General features: G+C 27.8%; 1 protein-coding gene across 11 annotated transcripts in view; it reads right to left on the bottom strand.

Annotated features, from left to right (window-relative positions):
- LOC129958602 (toll-like receptor 6) overlaps positions 1–20,120 on the bottom strand; it is a 302,856-nt gene that overhangs the window by 3,482 nt on the left and 279,254 nt on the right. The gene's annotated exons all lie outside the window — the stretch shown is intronic.

Raw genomic sequence — 20,120 nt, 5'->3', positions numbered from 1 at the left:
AAATGATGATTTGTTATTGTATTTTAATGACTCTGAATTTTACGATGGATAAAAAGAGACAAGCGCAAAATTTCATACTTAATAAAAATGGTCGCAGTTAATGCGCCGGATCCAATCCTCACACTGAAGGAAATGGCCCCCTAAAAGCTCAGGCGTCCATATAAAAAATATGAGCCATAAATCTATTTTACTTGTGCGATTTGTTCTCCAGTACAAGATCAAAGACATTTAGGATCAATAAACGAACGCATAAGTCATACATCAGGACGCAGCGTCCTAAAATAATCTCTAGTAGGATAATATATATAAAAAAGAAAGGAAAAAGAAAGAATAAGAGAAGGGACTGGATTGTATCGTTTGTTCGAGGAATGGGACAGAAATGGTGCAGCGATTCCCGAATTTAGGAGCAATTGAGACTAACGATTATGGAAGAATCACTGGAGTCTTCACCGTTTCGAAAAGCGATTCATCATTCTTGCTGCAAGGATAAGAAGTGAAACATTTCATAATTCAAACAATGGCGACAAAATTGCTAAACAAAAGTGTTGGGAGAAAAGAGGGGATGTATTTTTAAAATGTTGAAAACAAAGAATGATGGTTTATTTCAAGACAGACTTGCATATTTATCTTTTTCTTTATTTCAATTAGATTACAAAAGGATTTCAAGTTGAAGAAGCAATTTTCTGTAAAATGTATATCGTGCGTAAATTGTTACAAAACATGATAAATTGAATTTTATATTTTCAATGCCAATCACAGAGAATAACAATCTGGCGTCACGGTGTTAGATGATGGACAACATTGTAATGGTATCGTTGGAATGTCTAAAGAAGGTCACGTTTCATTGTCATAGAGATTAATCAAAAGAATTTTTTTGGTGTTGACTTTTTTTTTTTTGATGATGACAAATTTTTTGATATTTTGTTCAGATCATATCAGAAAAATGGCTGTTGTTTCTTTTTTAATCATCATGAAAAAGAATAAAGTTGTGAAAAGCCTCCACGCTTGACCTTTTACCAGAAGATATATTTTATTATACACATAAACACTTGGTAACAAAAATAGATATTTGAGTAAGAATTCCTCAGTACTTATTGGTAAAAGTGTAAATAAAAAAGATGAAAATATTTTTAACCTTTAGCAGGTAAAGTCTATATTATATTTAAATAAAAATGAAGTAGAGGGGGGGGGGGGTCCTATTTTATTATCTGTGAAGAAATGCAACGCAAGATACATTTACATTTAATACAACTTAGAAAAGGAGTATTTCCATCTGTTTACTAGTCCATGATAAAATTAATTTGAACAATATTGCTTCAGGAAAGCTAACATTTACTTTTGGAGAACTCTCTTTCCCTTTTATTAAAACATCGCCAGTTCTTGAATAAACTGTGATGAATAGCATATTATATAGATTTTCGTAATCAGTGATATGCACATTGCGTAATCAGTTTACACTTCAGAATATTTATTTTAAAAAGAGATTTAACAATTCTGAATTTTTCCTTTGAATTTACATATTTACTTTATGTGAATTCAAAGGGAAAATGCCGAAAAATTCGATGCATTGTTATTAGCTTTCAGGAAGATTCAAGTAGATTTAAAATGATCTTTTATTAGATATTTTTAGTAGTCAAATTTTAAAGCTTTTTAAAAGTGATCTTTTCGCAACAAGACATATAAAAAATATCGTGAATGTAATTCTTTAGTGAACAGTTAATAAAAGAAAGGGAATAAAATAAGCATATATGCATTAACATTTGTTACATTAAAATAAACAGTCAATGCATTTGTTTACTAAATTGAGGCGCTGAATCATGGAAATGAATGAATTATTTTACAATGTGAGGAGACTACTTAATATTTCTTAGAATCATTCTTAAAAATAACAGAATAGTTATAAGGTAGTCATAATAATTAATAAGTAATTTTGCTTATTCGTTGTTTAAAAAGTTATAAATGGTTCTTAAGAATCTGGAAAGATCAACTGACAATTTTTTTTATCTATTAGTTAATCCCAGTACACTAATATATGGTATCTAAAAGTGTAAAAAATTGTTTATTGAAAATATCATTCAGTTGGAACCAACTAGCCTGTAAGTTTTCATGTTACCAACTGATGGCAGGTCGACAATAACAAAAAGTAAAACGGATGTTAAAATATATGATATGGTAAGTAGAGCAAAAGCAACGTGTGAAAGTTCGAAAATTCATTTTAAATATGGAAATAAAAATAATGTAAAAATGTAAAATATGGAAATTCACTAAAACTTTAATCGGTTAATCTTTGACCATTTCATTGTATTGCTTTTCTCAGCAGTCATCTTACTTTTTGGCACTGACGATTTGACATCCATTAGCAACATGCAAAAGCCTTCCACTATATGAAATTTTTAAAATACGTTTTTTGCACCGTCATTGACGATATAAATAAAATTAAAAACATTACGAACTTATTTGGCATCCGTTAGCGACATGAAGAGACATACAACCAAATGAACGTTTTGACATACCATTTATTGTACCTTCATTGACGATATCTATAAAATTAAAAACATTATGAACTTAATTCCATAACGAACGGGGTTCCTCTCTAGATCAGAGTTTCAAACGATTAATAATTCCATTACCAAATTACTTATAAACCTTGTGACATATTCATAATGAAATATAGCTTAAGGTGAGCTTTCAGCTTCTATCAAATCAGATATATTTACAAATCCGAGTTACGTTACAGCAAATGTTTTATAACTGTTATGATACTACAACAGACGCATTTTTACAATATAAATTTTGCAGTAAAGATGCTTTTCTTTTTCCTTCAAACTATCAAAACTTATATATATATATATATATATATATTCATTATTTATTGTAAGGATTTGTGCAAAAAAGTAATTTCTTCTTCACATTGTAATAATAAAAAAAAGTAATCAAATTCTATTCTTTTGATAAATTACGAAGGATTTAGATTCACTAGGAAAAAAAAATTACGAAACTTTTCACATAACTTAAGGTAAGAAACTTTCCAGCATTTTTTTTTTTTTTTTTTTTTGAATTTAAGTGACTTCCAACAAAATTCACTAATGATTTCCTGGATATAACAAAAAAAATTCGGTTTTCATTCTGAAATAATTTATGGCATCGATGAACTATTAAACTTTATTGCTTGAATGGACACTGCATCATTTACATCTTTTGATGGGAAAAAGTCGCGTAGAAAAATATGGTTACTAAAAAAAGAAAAAGAAGAGGGAAAAGATTCTCCGAACATTTCGAACATTTTTGATAAACGGTAACCGTTTTTGATTTCCATACACACAATTATGTCCCATACAGATTCAAAGTACATGGCAGTACAAAGTACATCAAAATGAATCCGCAACAAAGAATAAGAAAGAATCAAAATTAATTCCGCTAAAGTTAAGCACACTAAGTTATTCTAATCCAGTCCCCCATTTATTAAAATATTTTGATTACTTAAAAAAATTAATAAAGCAACATTTATGCTGATGAATTGGTATGAATTTAACTTCCAGGAATAGACACTAAAATGATTTTCAATAATAATAAAAGGATTTCAGTAAAATTTGGGGTTTTTCGTTCAGACATGTATTATCAAATGCTGTCTAACTTTCCAATGATAATACAACAGTCAGATTTCGCAAAAGAAAAAAATATATATATGAGGAAAAATAACTGAGGATTTCTATCGACGCTAAGGCATAAACCTTCCGGAATGCTTTTTGATTAATGACTCAAATTCCGAATCTGTTACGAAGAGGCAATTGTACTGTACGCAGGTCCAAAAGAGGGTTAGAAAACTTTTTAAAATGATTATCTTCATAAATAACATGAAGTACACTTAGAAAATTAAATCTGTTTCATTTTCACAATTAATTATGTTGAAAAATTTGCAACTATCCATATTTCTTTTGAATAATAGAGTGAAAAATTTAAGGCCTTAAGTTTTTCCACTGCAGTTTGATAAAATTAACAATACTATAGGGATTTTCAATATAAAAATCACTAAAGACTGTATTGATGCCGAATGTCTGGAATCATGTTTTGTTCAGATATGCATTATCAAATGCCGACTATTAAATTTTATTCCTTCAATGAACAGTTCTACAACATCAAGATTTCAAGAAAAGTTAAAGACGAGGGGGGAGGATGAGGATTGCTACAGCGACGCAAAGGCGTGAAACTTCCAGAATGTTTTTGATAAATGATGTAACTTTCTGGCGTGGTACGCAGACGCAACTGGGTCACACACACACAGGTTCAGAGAAGTGAGAAAGAGCTTAAAATCGAAAATAATTCTAAAGACGATGAACGTACTTGTGCACAGAAAGAAACGGAATGTTTCTTAGAGAAGAGATGCAAAGATTAAGGGGAAAAAAGTGAGAAAAAAAAATCCAATATGCAAGATTTTTTTTTGTTTTTTTTTTTTGTTTCTCTTCTTCCCATCAACATACGAGGCGGAATGTAAAACTCGTGTTTAACGACTTGCTTCGGAAGTAGGCTTAGAAGCAGAGAATGATATAGATTTTTTTTTTTCTGCTTCTCTTTCTCCCGTTTTTCAGATTTTGTTTTCCGTTATAGATTTTTTAACGTGTTTTTTCCCCATTCTCGAACGTTGTAATGAAAGATGTGGAAGATTTGACGGTTTGCCAGCTTCGGAATTAGTTTCAAGAAGCGGGCATAGACAGTGGAAGAGAGATTTAATATGGTAATAGCCGTTGTAACGATGCTTGCGAGTGTGTAAAGTATATCACTATCGAAAGTTTTCCGAAAGCGATCGTTCATCATTTAAAAGATCTTTTTTTTTTTATATTTAATAAAAGTATAGCGCGATAAAAAGCCGAAAGCACATCAGTCACTAAAATGAAAATATTACATCGAATTTTAATAGCTTTTTAGAAGATTGATAGCGCTTGACTAGCTTTTAACGTGAATAAGCTTAATTTGACTAGTAGTTATGAGAAAAGAAAAAATAATGAAAATTGACAACTTTTTTTTTGAGACTAAGATAGTATTTAACCGTTTTTTACAATCATTTTTTCTTTTCTGATCGTGTTCACTGAGGAAGTCATTATCGAACGAATTTACCAAAAATGATTTTAAGCGAGTTAAGGTAGAAATATATTAATTTTTTTTTTTGGTTTTTAACGTCAAATATTATGAAATCATTCATACTATATTTCCGTTTTGATGATTCATTAATTTTTGATTTTATATGTTTGAAAGATCTAATCAGTGATGAAGAAGCTTATCATACAGAACAAATTTAATCCCTTGAACGTCGTATTTTCATTAATTGCAATACAAATGCTAGTAATTTCAGCACCTGCCAGTATATCCAAATACTGTCGAAATGATTCAACTTATTATAATGATACAAATGATACAAAATAATTAAAAAATTTATAATAGTATAAAAAACTCAATAATAGAAACCAGCCAGCGAAGAAAAAGATATTAGTAGAAAATAAACAAAATTTCAACTAGCACAAATCGCAAGCCATGTAACTTCAGGATTTTATTACTCTTTAAATCAAAAGTCAATCTCTCTTATGCGAGCTCATTTCAACACTGTTAATTTAACCCCTTCGCCGTCGGGACCATGCGTAATAAGTGCATCGAATTATCGCTTCTCCGAAATGAAATTAAAGCGTTCAGATACGATATAATTCAATAAAAAAATCACAGATGATCCAAAAAAACTTCATATAATCTATGGATTCTTAATTGAATCGAAAGGACAGCATATTTTAACAAAAAGTCTGTAATAGATAATGAAAAAAAAGGAAGATAGTTAAGGAGTTAATATTTGATAAGTTGGTATAACATTGAATCTTGGACAAATGCGGAGTGTGAGCGCAGGTACCATCCTTATTATCTGACCATATTTCAAGAAAGCGTTCATCTTGGAAGTAGCCTTGCCCCTTCCCCCCAGTATGCAGATTCTAGAGGAAAGATAAAGGATTTTTTGTGAGTAAAAGATACAAAATTTTTTATAATTTAAGATAAAATTTCAATAATTTGAATGCTATTTTGATTTATATCAACATTTTGGTAAGCAAGATGGATCCAAACAGACTCACAAAGCCATAAGATCATTTTTTCATACAAATCTAAAACATATGAGGTATTAAATTCTTAAAAAAAAAAATAATAAGAAACAGAATACAAAAACTAGATAAATTTCATGCATTAAATTTAATATTTTAGTATGGCTACGATATTATATTTCCAATAGAAAGTCTAAATATCTTTTTTCGAAATATGCATTTACAATATTATAAAGAAATAAGACTTATACTCCTATTTGTCAAAAGGTTTTTTAAAAAAATGCGTTTATAAAACCACATACTCTTTGCAATCACTTGCATGTGTAGTATTACATATTTTATTTAAAAAGAACAAAATTTAAAAGATAGAAAGCGGGAAATATCAGTAACGTATTCTGTAAATGAAAATTCTTTTAAATCACCATCGGAGTGCTATTTATTTTTATCAAAGCTTACCAATTCAAAAACAAAAATGTAGGCTTTTAGTTTCTTCCGTTGATATTCAGATAAAAAAATTAAATATAAATATCAATATAAAGAAAAAATTAACGACAAGAACTGCAGCGTACTTTACATAAATTTGCTACGACTACCCAGATGATGAAGAAAAATAAAGACTTAATATCGAAAAGAACTCAGGTAAAAGAAGCAAACGTTTTGGCAAATAGAGAAGCTGTGTGTTTTCGATTTCTAACTGGTTAAACCGCAACTCGAAAAGAAATTATACATTTCAAGCACAGTTTTCCATTTAATAAAATATAAAAATCGCATAAGGGAAATATTTTTATTTTTTCCAGTGAATTTCCCAGGGAAGGACTTATTTTGAATGTACACAAACCGATGTTGAATTCCTAAAGAAAGGAAAAAAAGCCAAGGAAAAAAATCTGCGTTTTTTTTAAATACAATCTTTGTTCCATATATTTGGAATTAAGAAACATAGATCATCGATTTGCAACATTATTTTAACCAGTATTTGAAAAATATTGCAATTATAAGGTAAGGATACACTTTATTTTTCTCAGCCAGCGAGCACAAGTTTCCGATTTTAAAAAATGAGTAGGATAAGTTGATTTTTGGATTTTGAACAACAAATATTTTGAATTTTTTCTTAATAATTTATACATACATCTATCCCCCACCAGTGGATTAGTTATATTATTCTGCTTGAAATGTAAAGTTCAGGAGCATAAATCGAATGGAAAATGCTAAGTGTTCTATCCTTTGACTATGTCATTAACCAAATAAGTGTCTTTTTTTTTCTTTATATATGGAATATTGTTTTAGCTTTAAAGCAACACGCTTGCACTTAAGGTAATTATTAGATAAGAAATCTTATCTTACATTTTGAGAAATTAAAATTTATGAATACCAAAGCAAGTATGTCGGAAGAATTATGTAAGAATTTTTAAAGTTCCAAAATAAAAATTGAAAGATTTATCAATTACTCGAAACCACTTCAATAATTGTTGTAAGTTTCTGAACTTTAATAAAATATTTTAAGACGAGATAAATTATTCACCTATTTTTACCTACAAATCTTGGTTTGAAGATTCTTGGAAAAATAAAACTCCATCGGGGTTTTTGAAATTCTTACATCTTTCTTCAATACCAAAAGTTTAAGACTGTTTGAACTAGGCAATATTACTCATGCGTTATTTTTGCTGACACAGTAAGCATAATTTAAAAAAAAAATGGAAGAAATTTAAAGGAGTAGAAAGAAGGAAGAAAGTGAGGAACTCTAAAACTGGTACACATATATTCGAAAGATAGTAAAATGCTTGAATAATTCAATACAGTGAACATGCTTAAGTTGAACATTTTCAAACAGATTTATTGAATTCCGTAGTTCAACAATTTTTTTATCTGAATCCTTGAATTCAAATTGATATAGAGTTAATGCTATTATCGAATATATTTTGTTTAATTTAAAATCGAAATTTTAAAAAAAATGTTGTTGTTTCTAAATTCTTTTTGTAACTTGTGTTTTTAAGGATTGGAGGTGATTAATTTTTAAGGGTTATTAGTCTAAATTAGATTAAATTGCTATATAACGAATTCAACGAGAAACTGCTAAATTTTTTTAACTTATACGCACTGACCATGTAAGATGTAAAGAGTTGTGTTAATTTTGGTGAAAGAGCTATATATCGTTTAATTATTCACATATTTATCAGAATTATTATTTTTGTATTATTATGATTAAAAAAATATAACAATTACTCTATGTATTAAAATTACTAGTAGTTTATTTAATTATATATTAAAAATGTTAAGCATCAAAATATTTCTTTATAAAAATTTTTAGTTTAAAAATGTCTGCTTGCTTTTGAGAAAATTATTTTTAAAGTTAATTTTCTCCAATTTCTGGGATAAATTAAATTTTTATTTTTGTCATATATTTTGTCAATACAGAGAGAAAAGAAAAAGAATTCCCGCAAGTGAGGTATTTAAATTTTACTATTCGCCTCGGAAAAGACAGAGAAACTAAACAAAATATAATATAAATTTCGATGGTTAATATCTAGAACACTAGTAGAAAGAGACAGTGAGACAGAGAGGGAAAAAAATCCTCAACATTCTCAAAACGACTCGACTGACAAATATAATCTGAGATCTATTTATTTCAGTCTTCTAATGGCTTTTGGTCCTCTGGTGCAAGCAATATTTGAGAAATGAAAACAAATCCCAGCAGACGTGTACTAGAAATTGGTTAAAAGCATGCCTAGAAGAACCCTAAAAGTCGCCGAGCAATAAATCGACTCACCAAGTAATAAATACCCTTCAATTTGCTGATTTTATTATTTCGAGAAATGCGATATTTATTGAAAAAAACTGCTGCACCTATTAGTAAGTTTATACAATTTAAGATTAAAATTATTATGATAGATGATATCTGAGATATAGATGAAATCTATATATTAAGATGATATCGATAAATGTGTACATCAGTTTTTCAAGGTGAAAATTTTAGCTTTATTTTTAAATCTTTGCAAAAACAGGAAAGTTAATTTGAACTATTATTTGAAGCATTATTTTAATTCATGTCTCTATGACATTTAGCATATTTGGCAATAAGACGTTTCATACCAAATTTACATTTTTTGAACCCCCAAAACTGAGTTAAGTACGTCTAAAATGGTACATATCATACAACAAAATTACATATGTTCTATGAAGTTCCAAAGCGAAATAAAAACAAGCAAATAAATAAAATAAAATTACTCTCGTAATGCTAAAATATAAGTTTTGAAAACTTTTGATTATGCAAAATATAAAATATAAGCAAAAGAAAAATTTCAAAACAAAGATAATTTATCTGAAATGTTTCATAAACAAGGAAAATAATTTTCTGTAGTTTTCATTGTCACACTTTATCACTATATATTTATCTCAAATATATTTTCAATAAAAAAAAACCCTTCTTTTTATGAAGTATTTGCTTTTACAAATACTTTTTACACGATTCTTTAATACAAATTAAACGCGATTTTCCTCAAAAACTTTTAAGTTCTCAAAAGTATAGAACGAAGATAGTCAGAAAATATCAATCTTTTAAGAATTTTATTTAAAGAAAAAAATCTAAAATCGTAAATAATATTTTAAGAAACAGAAAAAACAAAACTTTCTCGTAACAAACGAATCCCTTAATTCAATGATAGATAAATATTTTAGATATTAAATTACAAATATTTAACACTCATGTTGATAAAAAAATGTATCGGTAGAAATATTAAAAACAAATAAATCAATTTTTAGTCTTAATAAAGAAACCCTTCTTTCCCTAACAGAAACATTTGCCAATCCTCCCCCCCCCCCAAGTTTTGATATTATTAAATGAAATTTCATCTGCATGTAGTGCAGGAACCGCGATAACCTTGCCCAAATTGGGATAATTTGTCGTTTCCTTTAAATTCTACCGGCTTCACTTCCCAGTTAGAAAGTTTTTTTCCCGCCTCTTCTCTGTTATCTCGTGAATTTTAAACAACCTAATTGCGCAAATGCATGTTTTTTTTTTGTTGTTGTTTTTTTTTACACATTTATTTGAGAAAAGCTTCGAAATATTAAAATGGATTTATACTTTCGAGAAATTTATGATTAGAAGGATTGTAAGAGGGGGAAAAAATTAATGTTGGTTTTATTTTTCAGAAAAAAACGAATTTGGAGGCAGAAAATGAATAATTAGCAATACGTTAATGAATCTTCATTTCTAAAGGGGCCTTTCGAAAAAAGTTTTTCATCCCCGTAGGAAAGTATCAACTGTATAATAAAAATAAACCAATTAATTTCTACTTTCTAAAGACTTCATGTTAAAGTTTTGCGTAAAATATTCGCGTTATATCGCAATAATAATTAAATCAATTGTTATTGGCAGATTGGATCAGTTGTTTTTAAACTATTGATATTTGATTTTTTTTAAATTGTAAAAGTTTTAAAAGTCCATTTTCAATTACCCCTTCATATATCCAAGATATTAATGAAATACTCCACATAAGGAGCATTTAAATACTTGAATTTTTTTTTTCTTAAAAGTTCTCAGAAAATGGAGCTAAATGATTTTTAACTTTAATTTGATTGCAGTAATTAATTACTTGAAAAGTTTAAATTACTATGGAAATTAGAATGCAAAACACTAGTAGCAAATAATTTTTTAAAAAAAAATTTGAATCCTTTTTAATAACAGCATAAGTTAGTAATTAACACGAGCTTTAAATTAATGCAAACTCATCAAATTTTTATTGTAGAAATAACCAATTTAATTTAATAGAGAGTATCTGTTACTGACAGATTAATAGCTTTTGTAGTTAAAATTTTTCATGAATACAGATCTATTTAAATTTTTCTTTCAACTGAGAAATCACCTCAAAAATTAATCATTTCAAATTAATTTGATTTTATTGTACAAATCCTTAATAGGTTGCACCATTTTATTTTTTCCAACTCTCTTTTTTTCCAATATGATGAGAATGATTGCTTTTCATGGAGTTTGGATGTATTATATTACACATGTGTTATATACATCATATATTTAAGAATCCAAAATTATGGGAATTATTCACTGATTTACGTAACATTGAAATTCGGACTAAAATACCATATTTCAACAAGCTAATTAGTTAAGTAATTCTTTACATTTGATATTGAAATCTATATAAAAACGCAGTATTTCAACTAGTATTTTAGTTAATCATACTAACTCTAACAGGTATAGTGATTATGTACACTAATCATTAATTTTTGCGGTGATTTCTCAGTTGAAAGAAATATTTAAATATATTTGTACAATTATTTTAGTTTATTTTGATAAATTTAGAGTTGCAACTGTGATATGTCCATTAATTCCAATAAAATGATCAGAAATTTGAATGAAAAGTGGTTAAAATAAGTTCTGAATTGATAAAATATAAGAGACACCGTTTTTCAAGAAGTCTACGGTCCAAAAATATATTTATATCTTTCACCGAAGTAATATGAGATTCAGCATTTTTCAAAGAGAACCTTTTGTATTTACTGTAAAAAGATTGTATTTTGTGGAAAAGTTCATTAATGTAAATTAAAGATTCAATGTTAATTAGTACGTGAGTCGATAAATACAATGATTTTGTTCAATGCAAACTATAGAAATTTAGTAAAGCCACTATGATGCCAGATATCACGAACGAAATGTTCAAAGATTTAAGCGAGATGCGTTTATATTACTAACAGAAAATGTTCAAATGTAAGATAACATTATTTTGAAAAGTCTACAAGAGTCATTTTTACAGATAACGACTGTGTGAGTCACTCCCTTTCCATCTATATCGCGTATATCGGTTAATTTTACACTGAAATCTCTACAAAAATACATAGTTCCACCCAACATGCTAGTTAACCCCCACGAAATGATCAGGGGTTTGAACGAAAAAGCACTTATATTAAGATCCGAGAGTGAGAAGATGAAGAAATAGATCGTCTTAGGGATTTGCGAAGCTGGATTTCCTTATAAGCCCCGATGGACGAGTAGAGAAGGGAAAGAAAAAGAGGCACAGAGGAAAGGGAAAAAAAGAACATGAAGGCAGAGAGGAAAAGCCGGTAAGTCGAGGCATAATGCGAGTCGAAGCTTGGAAAGATAGGATTTTCAGGGTTTCATATCTGTCGTCAGCGACGACTTTGAGCCCCGGGATTCGAGATAAACATGGTACGAAGGAAGTAATCAAAACGGATACATAACTCCATATTTTGCGAAATGAGTGGGCTGCAATATAACGGACTTTTAAAACGATCGGATGTACCATAAACCGATGCTCTGGTTTCTCGTCAATATCAAACTTCCATTTTATGCCAGCCAATGGCTTGGGCGTAGGTGCATAGTAGTTATATCGATCACTTGGCGTAGGTTTTGGTACACTAGTCATTTCAGGACACATGAAGCAAAAAAAAGAGAGAGAAAGAAATAGAAGATTCACACTTAAGACGGATATTAAGCAACGGTAACGTGGGAGTTAGGGAGACAATTTACAAGCGATAAAGAATTCAGACTCAAAGATCGCTGTCATGTGAGAAGTATTAGAAGATACAGGAGATTTTCAGCGATGGAGTTGTGAAGCCAAAAATTGTGATGGAGTGTGATCGATACGCAATATCTGGGCTCTTACACAATACAGTTTTCGCAATTTTCGTTTAGGAGATGATTTATGAATGATTTTGGAGCATCGAGCGAAGCAGAAAGTTGGTTAATGACAATAAAAATAAAAAAAAATCGATGGTTTGAAAGTTTATTATGGAGCACGTCAACCAGCAAAGAAGAATCACGAAATGCTATCATCCACAAGAGCTTATGAATATAGAATCTATCTAATAAATTTGGGACAGGTTTTCCAGAGAACTTCTTTGCTTGTTTCTACAAATGAGTTTAACTTTTATTTCTGTTTCAAAATCAACATAAGAATAAATGCTATTCCTTTATTAGATTACATTGTAGTTAGAATAAAAATTCAGGGTTAAGAAAAATAACAATAATAATAATAATAATAAATAATGGCATGTGTAGTATATGACAACTAGATTTAATTAGTACACAGAAATTACCACCATTATAGCATTGAAAATAATTAATCTTTAACTGATCTGGGAAATTGTAGGAAATAAACTCCATATGATCTGAGTGATTAATATTTCACCACGCATTTGATAATTAGAAGCTTGGAAAAATAATAAAACCTACTTAATGGATGATGAAATGAAAACAAGTCAGTATGACAATCTTTTTCTATTAATCAGCAAGAATTTTATCAATACTGTAAACATATTATGGACAGGCTGATGAAGAATAGTTTTTCTTTTTTTTTCATACAATAATGAAAAATTTGTTTCAAGAGGATAATTTTCAAAATGTTCATCAGATATATTGTGTTGTTTTGAGGATAAATACAATAATAAGCAATGAAATCGAAAAGAGTATGGTTGAAAATTATAAAGAGATGTTTTCTTATTTTTGTCCTTCAGGGTACAACTACAGAATCTTTTTCTTATAAAATACATAGCGTGACTTCTGTCGTTCAATATAGATCACATGTCTGAACACAGACTGGTAGTTATTCAGGAAATTTTCCAAACGTCAACCTATCACTAAGTGAAAAAAGCAAAGCTTGATTGACAATCATTCTTGACATAAAAATATGCATTTATGATTTGATTTCCTTCAAACTAAAACACTTCAAATTTAAAACCAGAACAAAAACCAATTGATGGAAAATATATTTTCTCACAAAAACCAATGATTACATTATTACTCAATTATTATTAGAATATTTTTTACGTATAAAAATTCAAGCCTTGTTCCGGTACTTGACAGCTCATGTCAAATTGTCAACATACAATACGTTCCGATTCAGTAAAATGACCTACCTATCTGTCTTATAATGAAAAAGGGTGAGTCAATCAAAAATAGAAACTATGTAAGGTGCTGCTAAAGATGTCATAGAAATTCGCAAACTATACAGCCACATAACTAAAAAATTTCGTTTATGAAAACATTTGTTCAAGCTAGATGTGGAAAAAAAGTTGTTTTGCTTTTTATAATGGAAGAAAGTCATGCGATTAAATATTTGATAAAACAATGAAAACTAAATCTTCACTGAAATAATGAAATATAATGTTTAAAATTATGTAAAAAAGTTGTTGAAATTCAGTAAAAAAATTACACGATATCTTACCTGATTTCATAATAAAAAAAGTTTTTTTTTTTTAAATGGTGTAAACATTTTTGTGAAATAATATTTCCGTAAGTCAAGGCGAAATAAAGCCAAATATTTAGATGCTAGCTAAATATTTTATTATTTAAATTAATTTTAATTTTTAATTAAAATAAATTTTATTTTTTATTAATTAAAATTCGATAAAAATGTCAAGAAAATCGCACGGAGGAGCATATTCCTACCCTCCAAAGTATATTTATGCTAAATTTGGTAACTTTTTTAATTTGGTGATAGCGCCAATAAACAAGTATTCTTCTTTATTATTGCTAGAGATAATTCTTTTCATTCAGTTACAGAATATATATAATTCAACCTAAATAAAAAGCCAACTCTAGACGCAAATATTTCACAAAGATAAATATTTTTAGCAAAATTCAAATCCTTAAAAGTGGAATTTTACCGATGTTCGACTAAGTATAAATATATAATTTTACCGTAATGTATACTGATTACTTATTTGATATGCCTCTACAAGTAAAAAATATAAAGAGCTGCCTATTTACCTTGTAACGAAATCGGAGAGAAAAAAAATATATATACATCTTTAACAAGAAAGATGCTATAAAAATGTGCAAAACTTCCAGTCTTTTTTCTCACAATTGTTTGAAACCTAAATAGCTTTCACTTCAGAAACCAGGTTCGGATTATGAGGTTGGGTAAATATCTTTTCGGTAGACAGAAATCAGCTTCTGTTTTGTTCTTATGAATTGCAGGAAGATCCGATGAACAAATACCTTTTAAGCCGCCTAAAAGTCTGAAGCTCTACAGCACCAAAGATCTCAATAACCCATATCCAAGTAAGTGATTTTCTGAAGCTTTCGATCTAAGACCAAACTCACTTTAAATATATTTGTATTATTCATAGTATGTTTGCAAGACGATGAAATATAAATTTCTCTTCTTTTGCAATAGATAAAAAAATTCTATTTCAATTCAGAAAAAAAGATATTTTCCGAAAAAAAAAAAAAAAAACATTATGTGATTTATTCCCGTTTTCTTGCAAGAAAATAAATAAATAAATTCAGTACCTTATGATAGGGATAGTCATAAAAACAAAATAGTCACAAGTGAGAGAGTAAGGAGAGTAAAAAAATCAATTAATTTATTTTAAAAACAGAATTTAATGAAATATATTTCTTATTTTGTTTTCGGAAATAATAAAAGTTTACAAGTACAATAGACCATTTTTTCCAAAAAACCTTAAAAAAAGTATATGTTTTATTAAACACAAAATTTTTTTTTCAATAATTATTAGAAAAGAAAAATGCAATTATTTCTCAAAAATATAGATTTAGGCAAATTTTATAAATTTATAGATATATCTTTTTGTTTTTCTTTTCCGAAAAAAAAAATATTATATATATATATATATATATATATATATATAATATTGCAAAATTTACTAATAACTAGCTTTTAATAAGTCACTCAGTCGTTTTATCAAGCTATCAGCTAAACCATGTCGAGTCTGTACATTTCATTTCTCGTTAAAATTTTCAAAGCTTCCGATTTTCATATATAATCTATTTATAATCATACAATAGATTCTTTTCATAAATAATTGGGATTAAAGAAGTAAATATGCTTTTCTTACATATAATTCAATAAATGAACAATTAAGTTATAATTAAAAAGTAATTTGAAGCTAATTATTATAAATGTATTACAGAAAAGGGAGATAAATGCATATGTTGACACCCATTAACAAATGCATTTCAGCTTTGCAATTATTGAAAAAATTAATCCTGATTTTCTTCTTCTAAATACAATATTCCTCAGTTCATTAAATTCATTAACTTATCTAATTAATGATATTATATATTAAACATAATCTTATTTAAACCACGCTTATTAAAATAAAAAATCTACACAAAGCGAGAAGGAGTGTTAATTATATTACAGAGAAAGAAAAACGGATCCTTTTATCATATTTAGAATACTTGATTTATTAATGCGATTTCAATTTTTGTTAATATAACCAACAAAAACTAGCTACTCCGACCCGCCACTGTGGTGGTTGAGCCCTAAGGGCCATCACCGGCCACGGTTCAACCCTTCCCTTACGAAGTACGTCCCGTCATCGATGGGAGAAGCCAGACCTCTACCTTTCTATGAACCTACCAGGGTGGCGAGAACCAACCACCATGCCGGAAGCTTCTTATCCTCAATTACGAGGTACCCATGGGTCATTTTACTACAATCAATAACAAGACTACATTTTCTATATACAGTCATTAGAAACTTAGTAATTTATATTTATTTATTAGTGATTAATACTCAAAACATGAAAATCAATAAATGCTTAAAGAAGAACTTCACTGAGACTTCAATAAAAACTGCTAACACAAACTGGCTCAAAATGTTACATAAAATGATTTTCTAGATGTTATTTTTTTTTAACTTGAAAGAGGTGAAAGATATAAAGAAAAAAATAAATGAAAGCAATTTCAGTTTAAAATGGATATTGTAAATTATGAGATAAAAAAAATGTAATTATGTTTTAAGCTAAGAAAATAATTTTTGCTACAGATAATAAAATCTGTATTCACGGCCATATAATAAATTCTAGACCGGCAATAAAACAACATAACTTCTGGCTTTCTTTTAAAACGCCATACTTTTATCATGGTTATTTTACCGAATTTTTAAATGCTTGTATTACAGAATTTTGAAAATTTGTATAGAAATTATAATCTAAATATCTTTTGCATTTTCTTTATTGGCTTTTGCCAAAAGTAATTTTCTATAAATAATCTATTAACAACCGTCTAGACACATTTAAGAAAAAATATGATAAATGAAAATATATCAGTTGGTTCACTTCAGACAGGATATTTTTTTATTATTATTATTATTTTCGTTTGTTTCAAAATGGAACAAAAAGTATACTGATGCATTTGCAACTTAAAATAATTTCGACAGCAAATATTTACAGAAAAATTTAAATACAGATTATGATTAAAAAGCTATTTAAATCAAAGATTACATTATAGTTAGTGAATCTTTACTGAAATAAATTATTTATATATTAACTAAATGTAATAAATAACTGCACATTTTACTAAAATGAAATAAACGTTTCAAAAAATAATTCCACTAATTGGAGATAAACCTGTATTTTAAGACATCTTCCACCTTGGAGCAAATAATAAAAACAAGTTTTACTATATAACAGATTCACAGTACATAGATAAAAGACATTAAACAGCAAAGAAGTCAAAATGTTAAGCAATGCACCATTTTCATTACAAATTTAATCATTAAACATTCTATTTGAGCGAAAGTGTAAGAATTATATAAGTAAAGAATGTCGAAATTAAGACATTTAAAAAAAAGTTAAAATTAATTTAAACAATTTTTAAAAAGTGAAATGGAAATTTTTTTTTGAACAAATAATTTAATTGTTGAATAACGAATTATTCAGTTTAAAAGAGCTGGAACCGTTTGTAACTTCAAATTTATAAGCATATATAGAGTTTTAGTTTTAAAAAAATAAGAAACATTTCGCCGATAATAGAAATGTATTATATGTATAGGTCTAAAAAGTTGAAAGCTCATAAATTAACTTTTAAAAATATAACTAACCAGAGTCTTAGAGTAAATTTTTCTCAAAATATTTTTTTCTTTCTTTTTCAAATTGCGGCAAGTATTTCCAAAGTACTTTTAAACGGAATAACATGAAATTTCAAGTTATGGTAATTAATTATCATGTATCTATTAAACCTATTCTTATTTCTTTCCAGACAGTAATATAGTTTAAATAAAAAAAAATCCTTGTATTTTTCAGACATTTACGTTGCATGCGGTAATATATATTTTAATTTAAAAAAAAATATTATATATTAAAATAGAAATAAGCTCACAGTAATTTTTTAAATCTGTACTGACATGTTATACTGTTTGAAGCCATTTTATGTATTATTCTTTTTTCTGACAATACCAATTTGTAGTGCCTTACTGTTTTACAAACTTTCGCCGTCGAGAACAGGCTTATACAAATTTCCAAAGAAAATCGTTAAAATAAATCCCAAAACTAATGATTGCTTCGGTGAAACTAATAACACTCCCAAACGGATAGCAAATGACAGGAATTTAAATGGTAATCATTATTTCTACCATTTACAAACATTTCTAAATGGAAGTATTTAAAATAAAAGTAAACTAGAAAACTAATATGGATTTTAATGCATATTAATTCTAATGATTACTATGGGGCACCTATTAACATTTTCAAACATATTTAAAAAAAATAGAAGAAAAAACCACAGCAAATGACATGGATTTAAAAGGACACCAATACTAATGATTATTTCGATCCATCGATCAATTTACATTATCAAGTGGAAGTATATATATATATATATAAAGTGTATATATAATAATAATAATAGAAAACATAACAGACCAATATTGATTTGAATGCATATTAATTCTAATAATTACTATGCATCTACTAACATTTTCAAATGGAAGCATATATATAAATATTAAAAGTATATATACAATAAGAATAAAACAAGGTAGGCCAATATGGATTTAAATGCATATTTATTCTAATGATTATTATGATGCATCTGCTAACACTTTCATCTGCTAACACAAAAAAAATTAAAAAAAAAAAAAGAAAGAAACCATATCAAATGATATGGATTTAAATGGATACCAATATTTATGATTAATTCAATCCATCCATCAACTTACATTCTCAAATGGAACTATATATAAAAATATAAAAAGCAGATTATATGAATTTCGAATATATTTTTTTCGTTCCAATGAAAAACATCACAATTTATAAATTCCAAAGCATTCAAAAGAGTTTTAAAGAACAACCTCTTTCCCTTCCCTATACTACTGATACGATCCGAGATATTAAGGGCGAAATTTATAGCACTGAAAGCAATAACATCTCCTGGACGATTCGAAAGAGAATCTCGACCAGGTCTTACGCAAAATAAACAATGAAAATTTGTTTCCTATTCGACATTGGAACGGATCGACTGACGGAAGTAAGAAATTTCCTATTTCGGAAAATCCTTTCTTTTTTTCCTTTTTTTTTCTCTCGATAGGGGTCACTAGTGTCACTTCCTTCGACCGAAAAGAAGAAAAGGCCACGACAATTTTTGAAAAAAAGATCTTGCAAGGGACAATAGAGGAAAAAATAAAATTAATTAATGAAATAAGGAAAATATTTCAAACAGTCGAAAATCTGGACTTCGAAACTATAGATTGCTGGTAAAAGGAACTTTATATTTATCTTTTTTTAATACTGAAATAAATTAAAAAAATTTTCTTGAAATATTTTATAAGCATTCATGGCAAGACGAATGAACAAAATTCCTAACATATTCTTCAATTATTAAATTTCATAAAATTTGCATCTAAATATTGCACTGGAATATATAAGAAATGGCACTAATAGCTTCTACTTCAATCTTATATCTTAACTGTACTCAAGCTGGAATGGTCTGATGTAGTAATTTTATTTTAAAAATATATTAAATGATACTGAAAAACTTTAAAATATTTTAAAGTCAAGTTTTCAGAACTCTAAATATTTTCATAGATGGAATTTTTATAAAAAATAATGTCTTCCACTAATTTGGTCAAATTTACTTTCAATAAATACGAATTTCCAATGTAACGCAGAAATGGTTAGTGGTTTGATAGGAAATGTATAACATGAGACTTGAATTAAAATGATATTCTTTATATATTATTTAAATTTACTTAGTTTATCTATTTAAATATCTTAATTTCTTCAAATAGTAATACATACATTAATAACCTAATTAACCCTTATTTCAAACTA

This window comes from Argiope bruennichi, chromosome X1, assembly GCF_947563725.1.
Source record: "Argiope bruennichi chromosome X1, qqArgBrue1.1, whole genome shotgun sequence".
Taxonomy (NCBI): Eukaryota; Metazoa; Arthropoda; class Arachnida; order Araneae; family Araneidae; genus Argiope; species Argiope bruennichi.
The sequence above is the reverse complement of the archived record's forward strand: the minus strand, read 5'-3'. Positions and strand labels throughout refer to the sequence as shown.